At 46.8% G+C, this 8,666-nt stretch overlaps 1 pseudogene; it reads left to right on the forward strand.

Moving 5' to 3' along the window:
- The first annotated feature begins 441 nt into the window (after positions 1 to 441).
- On the forward strand, positions 442 to 1,099 carry LOC103628359 (uncharacterized; annotated as a pseudogene).
- Positions 1,100 to 8,666: the final 7,567 nt, after the last annotated feature.

Here is an 8,666-nt window from a genome sequence, read left to right on the forward strand (position 1 = left end):
TCCTCCCTCATGGCAGCAACAACCAGCGCAGGAGCTCTGCCTCCCATGGCCGCTGAGCTCCCTCCTCATGGTGTGCCCCCTTCAGGCATGGCAACAGAAAGCCCCTCCCCACGACCTTCTTCCCCATGGCACCTACTACTTCTCCCTCGTGGGCTACTTATCCAGCTCGTCCCTCTCCTCCCCACAACAGCAGAGCTTGATGCCCATCCTCCCATGGCCTCGCATGTCCTCTAGGCTCACAGCTCGAGCTCGCCATTCTCAGGAGGCTAGACCCGCACGCAATCCCCAGTGGTGCCCTCCCTCCTCACGCCTCAGCTCTGCTCCATCTCCTCCCCCTAGCTCCATCGCGCGCAGGGCATTTCTCTGGGTCCAAGCTCGAGCAGGTGGCCCACCGTCGCCCATGGCCGACCTCCACTTCCCTGTCCATAGTTACCAGTCCCTATGCCCTCCTCTATCGGCCCCTCCTTGCACGACGCTCAAGACCCCGCTCGGCCCTCTCGTGCGCGCGTAGGGCCCCCTGTTCCTTGCTCCATGCCGACGCCACCTGCTCCTCTTCTCTCTACCGCGAGCACCCCTTTCCCCTGCTCTCTGTTTGGCGCAGGAGCCCCCGTGGTGCCTTGAAACGGCTGGCGTCTTCCACTTGGCCAGAAATCTCCTTATCCAAACTCGATGCCTGTCCTCGCTGGTCGCGTGCAGTGAGCATCCCTTGCCTCGCCAGTCGAGCTCCTTCTTGGCCGTAGCTCTCCTCATGCCCGTCGCGCCTATTCCCATCCAAATCCCGTGCCCTTTCTCCAGTGCAGCAGCACTGCTGCGGGGCTTCCTCGTCGCACTCATCGTCGGCCTCCAACCGGGTGTGCGCAGCCCATCCGTGACACCGTCGAAACCCGTGGTGAGAAACCCCCCATTGTCCTCACTGTTTATTTTTCCGATGTGTGTGATGTCCGATGAACTACCGCCAACAAAATTGTGTGTTTTTGCAGCTAGTGGTCGACGTCGCGCTTCACGCTTTGCCCGTTCGATGAAACGCCGAGCCTTGTGGACAGCCCATGTGACTTGTCTCGATTCATCCAGGTTGTTCACTTGGTATTTTGTGGATTAATCTATTTAAGCTTTGGTCGATGTTGTGCATGTGTGTGTATATGTGTAAAAATTGTATTGGTATGGATTGAAGTTTGTGGCGAAAGAAAATGGATTAGAAAGAGGGCTCGGATGTTTTAAGTTTCGGTAAGAGTGTATTTGATGTATGGTTTGCGGTGAGGATAATTTTTAAAATGCAGGTTATGTTGTGAGAGATGCATCGATAGGTGTTTATGTGAAAAGTGTAATTGTTTTATGCATGTGATCGGTGGTTGGGATAGTCGATGCGAATGAGGAGTATGATTAATCCTGTTGGAGTTACTTGTGCGGTTGATGTCTTGTGCGTAATATGGGGACACGTATGTGTGTGTGTGTCGTGGTGTATTATAGTGGTGGTGGCGTAAGATATTTGATTGAGGTGTGCGGGTATATGCCGTAATATGGTTATACTCGCGACGAAGAAAGATGTATGTATTGTGTAACACAACATTTAGGTTGCTGTCGTATAATCGAGTGAGGGATGCTCACGATGGTCATGTGACTAAAGGGTGGTGTAGTGGCAAAGCGAGAAGTAAGTTTAGTATTTTTAAACGGTTAGCTGATAGCACCTATCGGTGTCTGTCGGTGTTTTGGGTCTGACCGTGCACCTGGGGTTGCCCCTCGAGGTGCTTTTTGGAGTAGGACGGTGTTACCGACTGTAGCTCGATGGTTCGTGCTAGATGCACGAGAGACAGTGGACAATTTTATACAGGTTGGGCCGCTTAGAGAGGCGTAACTCCCTACTTCCTGGTGTGGATCTTTTATGTGGTGGGTTATAGGGGAGTTCTCTAGTATGAGGGATGCTAGAGCTGAGTAGACGGCTAATGAGTGAGTTGTCTTTGATGGGGTGCCCCGTAGGCCTTATATACTCGACCATGGGGCGTTACATGCGGATATGATAATAACGTGCACCTAAATAATAGTGAACCAACTGAACTTATCTCCCTATTATCCTGCCAACTTATCCTCGTTCAGTTCCGACATCTAAGGGCGCTGCGCGGGAGAATCGGATTAGAGCTGCAGATATCGTTTAAATCCATTGGGCCACCTCGGCTCGAGTTGATCCAATCTTGCGTTGATCCATTCTGCCAGACATCCCTCCCCTGACCCACGAAGGGATGGCCTTGCGAAATAATGGGCCCGAGGCCTTTCGTGAGGCCTTCTTGCCTTCTAGTGGACCCGGGGGATATCTGTAACACCCCTGGTGTTACTGTTACTAAAACTTGAGCATAACATCATAAGCATTGGCATTCCATATGTTTGTTACTCCTAGAGTGCATTCACTAGGCAAAAATTTCAAACAAGTTGTGTTGATATGACATTTTGTGAATCAAACCCTAGAGTAGGGTACTCCACCCTGAATTGGGTTTAATAGAGCAAACAAGGCCTAAACAAGAGAAAACTTCAAAATTCAATTGAAGAAGTCATAAAGTTTCACCATGGATGAACTTAAGTGGGATCCAAACCCTAAGAGTGCAAGAAACCCTAAATAGAACCCTAGAAAACCCTAGAGTAAAACCCTAGGGGGCTATGTGCAAAATTAGTGCACCTTTGGACTAAAGTGCAAAAACTATCAAAGTAAGGTGTCTTATGTCATATGGTTCACAACTATGAAGATTTGCAACCTAAACCCTGAGTTTTGGACTTATTTGCAAAAGAGCCACATTTGAACTCTTTTGACTAAGTCTAAATTTCAGTGTAATGGGTTCATCTTTGGGGCCTTGTAACTTCCAAACAAAAGGGATTCTGCCCTAGGTCACCACATCAATATTGTAGATCTATGGAAGGAGAATAACTTTGCTATAGAAATCATGCCTTTGTACCATGAAGAATTCTGAGATAAATGAGCCTGAAGTTGGACTGTCAGACTGCTTGAAATCGGAAATTCAGATTAACAGTGGAATGGCATGGAGTTAGGGCTCGAATTTAAGCATGATCCATTAAGAATTTGGCTAGGGGTGCTATAACAAAGATGAAGATGGTTTAATGGTTTACAACTTTGATGCAGGGCCTTAGATGTGTTGCCATAGAAAATTTAGAGACAATCTACCCTAAACATCATCTATCAAGCACTCTGAAGATGACTCTCATAGTACAGTAGCCGATCGGATCAGGTTCAGTGAACCTCACCGCCGATGACCGTCGCGCTGTGATTCACGTCGATCACCGGGATTCGTGCGCTGTGGATTGTGGATAACTGTGGGCGGGTAAAGATCTTGGCGCCTGGATCAGCTTGAGTCCGGCCGCGGTTAAGCCCGCCGTACCCCCTTGCTCATCGGTGGATCGGGATGAGACCTCACCGCCGTTGATCGATCACTGCCGTGCGCCGTGTGTCCAGACACTTTACCATGTCACGATTAGTTGCGTTAGGGGATCCGGTGATCGCCGGAGGGAGCGCCACGGTGAAAACCACTAAGCACTTGCGCCAGTGCTCCCTTCCCTCTCCGACCGCCGCGCGTCGTTGCTCAAATTCGCGGCCACCGCTCATGTTTACTATAAATTGAAGCCACAGTGAGCTCCGTAGGATGATCATACACCAAACCACCAAGTATTGTCTCCAGTCATACAACCGAGAGCTCCAATTTCATACTTCCCCCAATCTGCTCAAAAACACCGCAAGAACACCCTCACCGCGGCCAGCTCAATTCAGGTATGCTCATATCTTCTTCTCCCTTGTTTGAGTGTTCTTGTGTACCCTTGATGCTCATCGACCCGTCTAATTGAACTAGAACCCCCTTAGTCACTGGGAACGCATTCAGCTATCCGCGATGTCCACGGTCACCGTGGCCAGAGCAAACCAGGAAGCCATTAGTGAAATTAAGTGGGGGAAACACTCATTAGACCTTGAATTCGGTCTCGGTTGAAGTATGGCGCCAGTCGCTGCGTGAGTCGGCCGGTATACGGGCTCGCCGGAGCTCTACGCAACGCCGCTCGACGTTGGGGGCTTATTTGGAGAAGAAACGAAGTTCCAGGGACCTCGGTGTAAGATGTCAGTGACTCTTAGAATATTCTGTAGAACGTTTTGCAAATTAGTTAAGACCTCGGGGGCGTTTTCGTAAAGTCTACAGGCGCACGCGCGGGCGCGTATCTGCTGTTGTTGGGCTGACCTGGGCTAGATTCGGTCTAGTACTATTCGTGACTTTTTCCTTTTCTTTTTCTACCAGAGTTAAAACAATTCTAGAAAATTGTAGAAAAATCCTAAAAATGTAGGACCAATTTTGCTAGATTCCTAATTTTCCATAGAGTTTAATAAAAATAGTTTTAGGATTTTTAATCTAAACAGGAAATTATAGAGTATTTAAAACAGCCTAAGACCTTGCTTCTGGATTTTTAGGAAATAAATAATAAATCCAAAATTCACTAAATTTTTGGGATAATCTCTAAATGATATTTAGAAGCCTTGGGTAGAGTTTGGTATGATTTGGACCTTGTCTGATACTTAGAACCCAAAACCCTACCCCCTGCCCTTTGAAATACAATATTGACTCCGGAACCCTAGGTTCTCGGAGAGCCGTGAAGGAAAATTGTACTCAAGACTTTAGATAACCAATTTCTATTGTTTTTGCATCTTCATGAGCACTACATGAGCATTCATTATTATACTTGGCTATATATAGCAAACGAAGAAGAAGTTGAAGTTGAAGAAGAAAGGACACCACCACCACCACCTGAGGAACATCAGGCAGGCAGCTGTTTCTATTTTGACATCTGCGGGTCCGAGCCTGATTCACCAGTAAAACAAGGCAAGCTCCGGTGCATTTGCCACCTCCTTGATTCCTTTTAAAATCTTTCTCACTTGCTTGATGCATTAGGTGATAGGAGTTGAGTGCTAAAACAATTCCTGCATTTCCTTCCTTGAATTTGATTACCTTCCTTGGAATCCCTGTTTTACAAAAGGTTTTTCCTATGCTTAGTCTTGCTTTAGCAAAACAAAATGTTTTGTTTTACAAAAGATAATGTTGCAAAGTGGGAGGGATGTTTTTGAAAATAAAATTTCATGGTGGATCCATCATGGTCATGATGGGTTCAACATCGGAAAAGATGTACCTCTACCAGGTACTAAACTTTGGGTTTGAAATGATTAAGCTGAGACCGGGCGGGTGACTTGCACGAGAAGAGAGTCTCAGGGTAGTGTCTTCGTCTGAGTCGATTAAGGACCGTCTCGATGTAGGCTTGATGATCGGGGACCCTTTAACTGGTCACATGCCTCGTCATGGGTAAGCTTTGCCTCGGGCAGACTAATACCAGAATAAGATAACACACAATAGGCGTGGAGAGATGGTGAGAGTAGCGTGTAGCCTCCGTGGCAAGAGGCTGGACGGTGGTGTATCTGTGCTCTCGGTTGGCGTGAACCAGATCTGGTCTTAAGAACCCCGGTGGCGAGTTGACATATGCAAGGGTTAAGTGCTACATATGTCGTGTGATTGGAGATCCTCAGCTGAGTATAATCGATTTGAATCACCGTACCTTCGCGGTTATGAAGACTTGGTCACTGACCTATACGTAGAAATCCAGTAAAGATGAAGGGTTGTTAAGAAATTGGCTAGTGCAGGTCAAGTGTTTGAACTAGGGTAGAAAGAACTCTAGTTGCAGGTAATCTTACTTAACCTGACAAATTAAAATTGGATTTTTAAGGATCCACTTTAGTAAGCATTTCTACAAACAGAGTCATTGATTATTGATAAGCCTTACCTTGACTCCCTTATAGCCAACATATCCTTGAGAGTCTTTTACTTTGTCGGGTAAGTCTTGCGAAAGTACACTTCGTACTCAGGGCTTTGTCCCACGTTGTTTTAGGTGAAGAAGCAACAAACTTTTGTTGCTTCTGTTCAAAGGTGGTACCCAAAGACGAACACCAAGACTAGAGCTGCGGGAGGGAAGGCCCTCCATTAAAAACTTTTTACTATCTATTTGGGGAGGAGTTTTTGCCTCCCATGGGTTGTAATAATAATACTCTGCACTCGTATATTATGTTCTGGTCTGTAAATTTTTAACTCTACCTACTTTTTAAATAAAAGTAAGTTATTGTAACTGCTTCCGCACTTCCGCATCTCCGATGATTTGTAATGTCTGCGTGACGGGTGAAACGCTCTTGTGAAAGGTAAGAAAAGCAGATACCGAACTTGTCAAGTGATTCAGGGGCACCTACAGGGTTGTCTAAGGTCCGTTGGACAAGGACAACTGTAGGTGGGCCTAATGACTTGGGAGGTTCCGTCACAATATCTGTCCCCCACAAGCCCCGAATCTTTGAGTTGATTTTGAAATAATCGGCCCAAAGATTCTAGGTCGAGCTTGCAGTTTTTGATTTTGGTAAGGAATGCTTTGAAAATATGCCTATCGAGTTGTTGCTTCTAAACTCTGAGTAACTCGGTAAAAACGATCTTCTGTTATCCTCTTCTGTCATTATTCATCGGTCTTCACTTTATTCTTCAGAAATCGGTGCTCTGTCTCTGGCTTATGCTTTGGAGATCAGCATTCTGTTCTCTGGGGTTCAGGAGGTGCACCCAATGGGTGTAGCCCCCGAGCTTTGAGTGGATTACTGAAAATAATCCACTCAAAGGTCTTCATCTCATGCTTTTTTAGAAATCATGGTTTTATCTTCAGCTCATGCTTTAGAAATCAACATTTTATCGTTAGTTCATGCTTTAGAGATCAACATTCTGTCTTTTGGGGTTAATGATTCATTGGGTGCAGCCCCCGAGCTTTGAGTGGATTACTGAAAATAATCCACTCAAAGGTCTTCATTTCATGCTTTTAGAAATCATCATTTTATCTTCGTCGAATGCCTTAGAATTCAGCATTATATCATCAGCTTTATGCTTTAGAGATCAGCATATGGTTTTGCCTTTGAGATTAGCAACATGGTCTACCCATGTCCTGTTAGGTTTGAAATTTATTTGATCGGCGACAGATTGGACGTCTGGTAGATGGCTCTTGGCTGGTCTTCCTTTCGCTTTGTGCTTCAATGCTTCTGTTGATTAGACTTGTACTTCAGCAGCTATTTTTGGCTTTCCTCCGATCTCTATCGATATCTTCCTTCTGTCTTGATACATTCATTGCGTATATTGTATGGATGTGACTGCTTGGGAAAATCTATTGAAAATTCCTGGACGCCCCCCAATGGGTGTAGCCAAGGGATGGCTTGGTGCGCTGAGCGTTTAGCAAACTGCCCTTGAGTAGTAACTTGACGTGACCTCAGGGTGTAATCATATCGTCCAAGCAGTTGACTTCAGTCCCAATGGGTGTCGTGTTACGTGAAACGGCGTCTGCCGCCTGACTTGTTTCCAGACGATTTGAATTGCTTATTGAATATTTGCGACTGTTCAGTGACCGTGGTAGGAGATGAGCGGTTGCCTTCCGCCTCTATAAATATAGCGCTTGCTTCGCTGGTGTCTTCACACATCTCTCGGCTGTTTGTTGCTTATTCTCCTCTTTTCTCTTCTCTTCTACTCAACCATGGGCAAGAGCAAGAAGGGCGGAAGTTCGTCGCACCACTTCGGCGACAAACGGAAGCGCGAGCCGAGTCCCCCCTCGGAGGACTTCGGTGACTCCGAGTACTCAGAGGAGGAGTTCTCCTCTGAGTCTGAGGGGTCACCGGTCTACGCCCCTCCCCCGGTGTCGTCCGATGACTCAGACGATTCCCAGGGGATCGCTGCTGAGGTGTGGACGTACATCCGGGCCGTCGAGCGCTCCGGGCTCGAGGGCTCGGATGAGTCAGAGATCTCCTCGGACGAGGAGGACTCCTCCGACTCGTCCGAGGAGGGGAGCGGTGGTGACGGCGACGACGGCAATGGAGGCGACGACGACGGTGGAGGCAATGGCGACGACAACGGCGGCAAGGGCGACGGTGGCATCGGCAAGGGAGACGGCGGCAGCGGCAGGGCCAGTGGCAAAGCGCCACTGGCTTAAATATTAGTATAGATAAGTAGTAGTAGAAGTAGTATTAGTAATAGTGCAATAATGTAGCAGTAGTTAGTAGTATAGAGTAGTGTAAGTAGTGTAGTGATGTAGTAGTGTAATGTAGTGAAAAAGGGAAGGAAGGCCGGCTCATAATGAGTTGGTCTTTGAGTTTGTTGAAGAACTTCCCTTCTTAATATATTGAAGAAAGTTTCAGCTCGTTCTAAGTATCTCCTTTGCTTTTCCATCATTCTTTTATAGTCAATCGATAGCTTGTATTCATGCCCTGTGTTGCCGTTGTTCTTAGAGATAACACCTGAGTAACGACTGGTAATTGTTGAGTCGTATTTGGTTCTGCCGGCATTTACATGGAGAAAACGGGAGTTATGGCAGGTACTGCTGGCGTCTTTTAGAAATAACTGCTGAGCTGCTCTAGACCATGCTGGTGTTTTTTAGAAGTAACAACCGAGTTATGTTAGGCCACGTCGGCGTTTTAGAGGTAACAACCGAGTTATGCTGGGCCACGTCGGTGCTTTAGAGGTAACAACCGAGTTATGCCAGGACATCCTATTTTTCTCAAGTGATGACTTAGCACTTTTTAGAAACGGAGCCTAACCCGGGAAAACCCCATTTATATCTCATCGTTGCACGCC

The sequence above is a fragment of the Zea mays genome, chromosome 5 (genome assembly GCF_902167145.1).
Source record: "Zea mays cultivar B73 chromosome 5, Zm-B73-REFERENCE-NAM-5.0, whole genome shotgun sequence".
NCBI classification, from domain to species: domain Eukaryota; kingdom Viridiplantae; phylum Streptophyta; class Magnoliopsida; order Poales; family Poaceae; genus Zea; species Zea mays.